This window comes from Nannospalax galili, unplaced genomic scaffold (genome assembly GCF_000622305.1).
Source record: "Nannospalax galili isolate Female #2095 unplaced genomic scaffold, S.galili_v1.0 scaffold889, whole genome shotgun sequence".
Lineage (NCBI taxonomy): Eukaryota > Metazoa > Chordata > Mammalia > Rodentia > Spalacidae > Nannospalax > Nannospalax galili.
This window is the reverse complement of record NW_008360167.1, coordinates 968,166-976,916: the sequence shown is the minus strand read 5'-3', so window position 1 is coordinate 976,916 and position 8,751 is coordinate 968,166. Positions and strand designations below refer to the sequence as shown.

At 43.6% G+C, this 8,751-nt stretch overlaps 1 pseudogene; it reads left to right on the top strand.

The window, feature by feature from the left end:
- Nucleotides 1-467: 467 nt before the first annotated feature.
- LOC115068609 overlaps nt 468-8,751 on the top strand; it is a 55,326-nt pseudogene continuing 47,042 nt past the window's right edge.

Here is an 8,751-nt window from a genome sequence, read left to right as displayed (position 1 = left end):
ACCACCCACTCCCATCGTTCTTGTGAACAGAAATAGCACCCGGCGATGTGCTGTGACTGTGCATTTACACCAACAAGACGAGAGACCTGGGCGAGGCCAGGTTCCCCACACAGGGAACCAGCCACCTCTGGGCAGCTTTCCAAGGTTTCCGGTCCAAAGGGCCTTGAGGCTGAGTAACTTGTACTTCAAGCCATCTGCGCACCCCACGCTTTAGAAAGTTGCTCACTTTGGGGATGGAGCAGAACTCCTTCCCGAGCCTCAGAGCACCCAGCAGGGCCCGCACAGTAGGCAGGCCCGTCCCTCCCTGAGGCCAGCTCCGCCCGGAGCAGCAGCTGGGCGGCCACTCCGGGTCGCCGCCCCAGAGCCTGGGCGTCCCCCCCTCCGCCCCCCACCCCACGCCCAGCCTGGCCTCGGAGTCCCAATGGCCGCGCCCCGCGGGCGGTAGGCTTGCTGACTTCCCCGGAGCCATGCTGCGCTGGCTGCCCGGCGGCCTGCCAGGATGCGGAGCCGCCCATGCGCTACGAGACCCTGTTCCAGGTGCTGGACCGAAACCGGGACCGCGTGGTGGACATCGGCGAGCTGCAGCAGGGGTTCCAGAGCCTGGGCGTCCCCCTGGGCCAGGACGCAGAGGAGGTGGGTTGCGGAGGGGCGCCGGGAGGGCTGCGCGCGCAGGGGACGCTGCCAGGTCTCCGGAGGGCGGTGGCCCCAGGCCGGCCCGAAGAAGGCGGAACTGAACCTCCCAGCCCCGGGAGGAGCTCCGAAACCACAGAGACTTGTGTCTGAAAACGTGGGTATTTTTCCAGAGAAATGAAAGGTTTGAACACCGGGACGTGGACGCTGCGCCTCTCCCATACCTTTGTTCTGAGTGCATCTCTGGTCCTTTATGCCCTGCTGAACCTTTGCAAACGTTTCATGATTCTTTAGCTGTCGGACTTCTGTGTTCAGTGAAAGAGACACTTCGTATCTCCTGGAAGCAGTTTTGTTACACTCAGAGTTTATTGTTTCCAAAGGGGTTGGAAACCAGCCGTGCTCGCAGCTGCTTGCTGGGAAGGAATGGCCGCATTCTGTTTTTATGATATTCAAAGTTAGTGCCCTAAGTACACAAATTGATCCGAAGGGTTGTCCTGTTGCTGAGTAATTGTATCTTCTCTGAGTCATTTTAATTGTGATCCGGCCATTCAGCCCCCTTGACTGGGTGGAGACACCGAATTTGGAACTTCTCCAAGCCTGTCAAAGTGCAAGAGGGCACTGGCACACCAACTGTTCTGCGCCTACATTTTAAATCGCTCCTACCATGCCAATCAATGTGCTTAGCAGTTGGAGGCCTCTTTAATCTATATTTCTTTTCGGAAGCTGCCCATTTTGCGTAAGGTCTATATTATTATGGTTTTATAAGTTCATCTCCAAATGCGTCCTCTTTTTCATCCTTGATCTCTTTCTTACCCCTTCTGTAGCCTTGTCATAGGTTTGCCGATTTTATTCACGTTTTGAAAGTACCAACTTTTGTTACATGTTTTGCTGGTCACCTCTGTTCTTTCTTTCATTAATTTCCGTTTATTTCCTTCTACTTTTCTCTGTTTGACTCACATTCTCTCATTTCTTGAATCGAATGCCTGACTTGTTAATTTTGAGTGACAGCATCTCTTTAGTCACTTCTGTGTGTCAGAGGTTATTTATTATTATTAATTTCTTCCAGGTATTTTCTAACTTCCAGTGTGATTTCATCTTTGACTCGTGTATCATTTAAGTGTGCTTCAAATTTCCCAATTTCTTTATTAGGTCTTTGAAAATATAAATAAAATAAGGAAGCCTCTGGCAAGATTTAAAAAAATATATATGTAGAAAGAATATAGTCAGGCATGGTGATACATGCCTATAATCCGAGCACTCTGGAGGCTGAGGCAGGAGAGTCAAAATTCCAGGCTACGTAGCAAGATCCTGTCCGCCAAAGCCAAAAAAGCCAAACTAAACTAAATCAACTGACCAAAAAACAGCAATAGCAACAGCAACAATTCACCAAACCCAAAAGCCAAAGCAACAGAGAATTCAAAATCAGGAAAAAGAGTTTTAATTTTCCAAAATTTGTAACATACTTTAAATAAATTGTGTGAAACCGTGTGTATGTATACATGTCGAACAGGATGTTTCATTTACCCTAACAAATATTTTGTACATATGCACAAAGTATATTTCGAGCTCATGACAGCATTATTAACCGTTCCCAGCATTCTTTTCATGACAGCATTATTAACTGTTCCCAGCATTCTTTTTAAAAAACTGGCATATTCCTCTCCAAAAGGTTAACAATTATTCTGATGATAAGAGATTACTTTTCTTTCTTTTCATTTTTGTTCTCTTTTTAACTAAATATTATGTTTTTAAAAATTTCATACATGTATACAATGTATTTTAATCCCTCCACCTCCTGGAGCCTCCTCTCAACATGTTTCCCTTCCAACTTCATGTCCTCTTGTTTTAAAAAAAAACAAAAACAAAACAACAACAGGGGCTGGAGAGATGGCTCGGCGGTTAAGAGCACTGACTGCTCTTACAGAGGACCCAGGTTCAATTCCCAGCACCCACATGGCGGCTACAAACCATCCTTAACTCCAGTTCCAGGGAATCTGAAGCCCTCATCTGACCTCCGCGGCATTGCACATCACGGGTGCAACTCACATACATGCAAGCAACGCACTCGTACATATAAAATAAAAAAAAAATAATAATTTAAAAAAAAAACAACAATAAGCCACTAAATCCAGTCAGTGCTGCCATATGTGCATGGGTGTGGGGCCACCCACTGCGGCATGAGCAGCATATCAGTGGCTGTTAGCTGAAGTGCGTGACAGCGAAGTCAAGCCAGCATTTCACAGCTCTCCTACCCATCCTCTGGTTCTTTCTTACATTTTTTCTGTTCCTTCTTTCTTGATGTTCCCTGAACCTTCTGTGTGTATGAGGCTGAGCATTCAAAGTCACTTATTCTCAGCACTTTGAACAGTTATCAATCTCTGCATTAACCACGACGCACCTCAAATAGGAACCATCTCTGACCAAGACTGAGAAGTGCACAAATCTATGGGCATAAACATAAATATTTAGAAAGCAGTTTGCCGTCAGGACTATTTTGCAAAACCACAATAGGTTCCCATCTAGGTTCCCCAGACATGGGCTTTTTCTCAGGTTTATGGTGCTAGGTATCAATTCCCTCCTGTGGAGCAGGCCTCAAATCCAATCAGGAAGAGATTACTTTTCTGCTTTTTTCTTACATTTGTGTTATTTCAATTTAGAAAAATAAATACTAGTTCACCGTTTGTATATTTAGGGAAAAGTTATTTTTCTTTTGGGTGAGTATCACTTCCTTTGTGTGTGCCTTTTGGGATCACCTTCCAAAGATGAGTTGATCACATGCCACAATGTGTAGATCCTTTGCCTCATGTATCACTATAATTTTATAATTATATCTGTATATTTTTATTACCTATTAAAATCCATTAACAATTATACATAATTATTTTATTTATATATATATGTAATTCTCAAATGGTATTATTTTTATGTAATTATTGTGCCTTCCAGTAAGGCCAACTCTTAGGATGAGGACTCTGCATCATCCACTGAATCAAAGTAATACAAAAAGATTTAGGCTAGGATTTGAAGTATCCTGACTGACAAGGCAGTGACCCATCTTTTGATTAAAAAAAAAAACACAAAGTTGAACTTTAAAATTTTATTTTATGTGTATGAGTATTTTTCCTGCCTGTATATAAGTTCACTATGTACGTGCAGTGCTGCAGAGGCCAGAAGAGGGTGTCAGTTTCCATGGAGTTACAGATTGTTTTGAGCTGCCATGTAGGTGCTGGGAGCTGAACCAGGGTCCTCTACAAGAGCATCCAGTTCTCTTCTGAGCCATCTCTCAACCCCTCCAAATTGAAGTTTAAGTCAGTTGTGTTTCTATTTCTATTTGGCAGGACAGGCTAGCCAAAACCATGTTGTGTGACCTCCAGAAATACTGGATAAAATAAGATAACCATCACTTATGTGCATAGAAAATAAGCTTGTAAGAAAATAAAAAATCAACCAAAACACCTGGGGTAAATATTACTTCTTGCTAGTCAGATTTGGTTTATTTTCTGAACTTTTTTGACAGTTTCATCTGTGAAAGGGGTAACAATATTATCCAAGACTTGTTATGAAGAACAAGTCAAGAATTGATATATGCAAAGTACCTTAGAACAGCAACTCCCAGCCTTTTACCACCACTACAGAGAGTACCAGTCTATCTCTGAGCTTGTGGGTTTGCCAACTTTTCCTCATGGTTCTGTCAAATCTTTCCTTTTCATATTTTGAGAGACTATGCTATGGGTGCCTTCAAATTAGGATTGGAAAGTTTGCTGCTGAACTGCTCCTTTCATGATTAAACCATTTTTCCTACCATCTAGCATAGCTCATCTATGTTTTTCAAAGGCCTAATTCCTTGCATGAGCCAGAGTCCCTCAACCAGATTGCTTTCCAGCTTACCTCTGGTTTTTAGCGGGTACAAAGGATAATATTGTCCAACTCAGGGGTGGGGTGCTCATTGCCTGCTGGAGTGAGCTGTCCCCAAACCTTATGCTACACCCTCTTGTCTTGTCCACTCTTGGTACAATCTGCATCAGTTCTGGTCCTCTGAGGAGCAGGAACCAGGATGGTATTGGATGTGCAAAAAAATGTATTGGAAGAAATGCTTGTGAAGTACAAGGGATGAGGCTGGTGATAAGTTGGGGGCTTTAGATCACCATTGGAGTTTTGAGAAAGTATGAGACAGCAGGTTTAGTTCAGGAAGAACTGCAGACTGGGGTATAATGCCTAGTCCGAAGGAGGCCAATGGGTTTCCCTAAGGAGATGGTCTCTTTTAGGGAAATCCTGCCCTGGTTGCAGGGCTAGTACCCAAGGTGTGCCTAGTCACTGGTTGGAACAGCTCAAAGCAAGCCTGAGCTTTGCTTGAGTACTCCAGTCAGTTAGAGGTCCTCAGATGTGGTGGGGTAGGCTGTCCATTAACCTGCTTCCACAGTCAGGTTTTCTAGAAGGTTTGCTGAGGTACTCAACTCCCTGACTACCAATGACCACTCCTTCTGTCAGACACTTGGTTTCTTTTCATAGCTTTTGGAGAGAGTATCTGTATGGTTCATAGCCTTTCATCCTGGGTGGAGCCCAGTGAGATGAACAGTGGGACCAACTGCAGTCACTGCTGCTTCATCTGGTCACTACCAGTGCTCACTAGTTCCCTTCTTGACTATCCATTTTAAATCCCACTCATCAACACAGTCTCTTCAGGCCTTCCATCATGACTTACCTTCACACCCAGGGGGTACAAGCTTCTCGGGACAGCATCACTGCAAATGCCCATTCATTGTCATAACTGGTCCAGCGGGTATCAGGAAGTGTCATTGTGGACCATGCATTCTATCCTGCTTCCCTGGGTAAAAGCAACACTGCCCCCTGCTACTCAGGATCAATTTGCATCTAAGAAAATGGTGACTTTTCTTCTTCCGTGTTGGTCTCTGGACACAAGGAGCTCAAAGTGCCCGGATGGCAACTGTAGCTTATAGTACAATGGGATGCTTGCTACACTCCCAAAATATCCTATTTGGACCAGAAATAAACTCTTCAGTACTGAGAGCTATGGGAAGAGGATGCCAAAGGGACCCCGGTGGATCACTGGGAGTGTTCTTAGTACTGTTTCCACCTCTTCATCATGGGACCTATTTGCTCTTCTTTTGGGTGACCCATTGGAGCCATGCAGAGCCTATCATTTAGAGCACACACTGTATTCTGAAGGGTGGCATGCCATCTTTGCCAGATACTGTTGTCTAGTTGGCTCCTCAGCTCTGCTTTCATTAGGCTATCCCAGTATTCTTTGAGGTTGGCTTCTTCTGGATGGTGGAGTGTTATGTTTTAAGTGTGTCTCTCCAAAGTTCATGTGTTGGAAACTTGTTCCTTGAATTCACTATGTGTGTTACTTACCTTTCTTGTTGCTATGATAAAATATCCTGACACAAGCAACCTAAGGAAGAAGGGGTTTATTTTGACTCACAGTTCAAGGTACAGTTCAAAGTGAGCTTCAAACTTTTCCAACAAATCTTTTTTGTTGTTTTCATAAATCCTATCCGTGTACTCGATTTCATTCTTTAAAAGATAAGATTTTGGAACTCAGAGTGGTCAAAAGAGGTTAAGATGTGTCTTACAAAAATGTTCCTGTGGGTAAGCTTATTTATCTACAGATGGAAGAACTAGAATCATGCTGAAAAAATCCGGCTGAGCTGGGGTAAAATTAGAAAAGTGAGGAGAAGCCTGAGATGATGGTGATAATTTACCAGGCACAATCAGAGGATCCCAGGCAGAAGAAAGAAAACAAAAGGATCAATATCCTTTTGTGAAATATGATTGTTGGCTACACATTAGCTAGTCAAATATGGACTATGTTCAAATATTGGGGGCCTTAGTCAAGTTATTTAATACCTGGAAGCTTCAAATATAAAGTAAGAATGACTTAAAAACTCACCCAAAAACTTAGTGCAAAGGTTTTTTTGTCATTTAATTAATCTTGAGCAGTACAAGCAGATGTTCCTTATGTTGAGGGGGTGGGGGTGTAGTGAACAGGGTCAAGAGGGGTTGTTTTAGATTGCTTGCTGCTGTGATAACCATTATGGCCAAAGTAAGTGGGAAGGAAAGGCTTTATTTCATTTTATGCTTCTAGGTGTCGCTCCACTGAGGGAAGTCAGGGTAGGAGCTCAAGGCAGGAACTTGGGGCAGGAACTGAGGCAGAGACCATGGAGGAACACTGCTTACTGACTTGCTTCCCCTGGCTTGCTCAGCTATTTTTCTTATATGGCCCAGACACACCTGCCCAGAGATGGCCCTGCCCACAGTGGTCTGGAACTTCCTACATCAATGATCAGTTAAGAAAATGCCTCACAGACATGCCCATAGGAAATTCTTCAATTGGGGTTCCTTCTTCCTGGGTGACTCTAGTTTGAGTCAACTTGACAAAAGCTAATCAGCACAGGAACCATTACTATATTCCTGAAACTCTTGTTACAGTCGGTTAGTGTGTGTTAGTTGGCTAAGTGCATAAAAAACAATATGCAAATAACAAACAGGGCCATTTCACAAAGTGGAAAGGGCTATTCAACAAAATACCTGCATGTTATGAGATTATCAGCCTTATTATTTGGTCTCTCCTATTAGTTCTGAAAGTGCTGCCAGTTGATTTTCCCTTATTTCCTTGGGCACGGCTTTGACCTTTTCTATGTGGTCCAGTAGGGACCTCCTGTAAAGGTGTGTTGTCTACCTGAACATGTTGGTTGTGTTTGTATGCTCTGCAGTATACAGGGAGGTCTGCTGCCCATGGACAATAAATTCCTCTTTTGTGGGCAAATTCATTCTTGATTGGGCCACAGCACATCTTATGAAACAGTCTTAGATATATACCGCTGCTCCACAACTCTGGGGGAAGTGTTTATTGTGAAGTTTGCAGTTGCACCTATGACTATGGTGCAACCTCCTACTCCAGGAAGTGTGTCAGGATGTTGTGGGGGTCTTCCTCCTGCTCTCAATACTGACATGATGAGAAGTAGGCAGGCTAACAGAGAATGGCAGAATTAAATTTTCTTTATGAATTTCAATGTCCAATAAATAATATTTTTTTGAGTTAAGATTTCACTGTACTGGTTTAGAACTCAGAAGGCTGGTTTCGAACTCAGGAACTCTCTCAAGTGCTAGGTATATGTTATCACACTGGGAAATAATTGTCAACTTTCATTTTTTCTTTTTAAAAACTACTCAATTTGAAAATAAATTACATAAAAAGCAAAGACTTTTGCTGGGAAACGGTACTACTATACTTAGAACAGAATGAGGGGCCACAGACACATGAATTTCAGTGCTCCCTGGGGCTCTGGAGGGTGGGGATTAAAAAGCCATAGATACTATTGTAAGTATCTCTTGGCTGCCCTGTTGGCCTCCAGCTGCCTTAACTTCTGTTCATTCGGGGAATTGCCTTTCCCAGGCACCTCCAACAGCTGCACATAAAGAACAGCTTTGGCCCCAGGGCTGCTGTAGATAATGAATGGTAATAAAAAGTACAAAATAGGTGGGAGATAGGGAGGAACACAGTAGGAAAGGTCCACAGGGCAGGTTTTCATTTTGTTTCCGTTCATAGTGACAGCCACCCTCTGTGCTCCAACCCTAAAAAGACATTCCTGGACAGGTGCAACTTAACTACTGACTAAAAATGGTTGGCCTAGGCTGTGCCTGAGGCTGTAGAGCTACTGTCTGTTATGTGCAGAGGCTATGGACGCCATCCCCAACACCACACACACACACACACACACACACACACACACACACACACCACACACACACCACACACTGCACGTATAACACAAATCAACTTCCAAAAATGGTTGGCCGACTTCTACCTGTTACGAATTAACAATGCCTCACCCCACCTCACTGTACTTCAATACTTAAAAAAAAAAGACAGAAATAAAAATAACAAACCCAAAGCAAAACAACAAACCTACTTTTAGACAACCCTATTTTGGGGTCTCTCTGGAAGTTACTGGGGGCTGGTGCAATGAATGAGTCTATTTTGTGATAGGTAAAAAGTTGGCAGAGAACGAGTGAATGGATGATGAGGCACCGAGGCACAGATAAAACTCCATCAAAATAGGGTTTATAGCAAAGGAACACATGGGACAGATTCCCTTC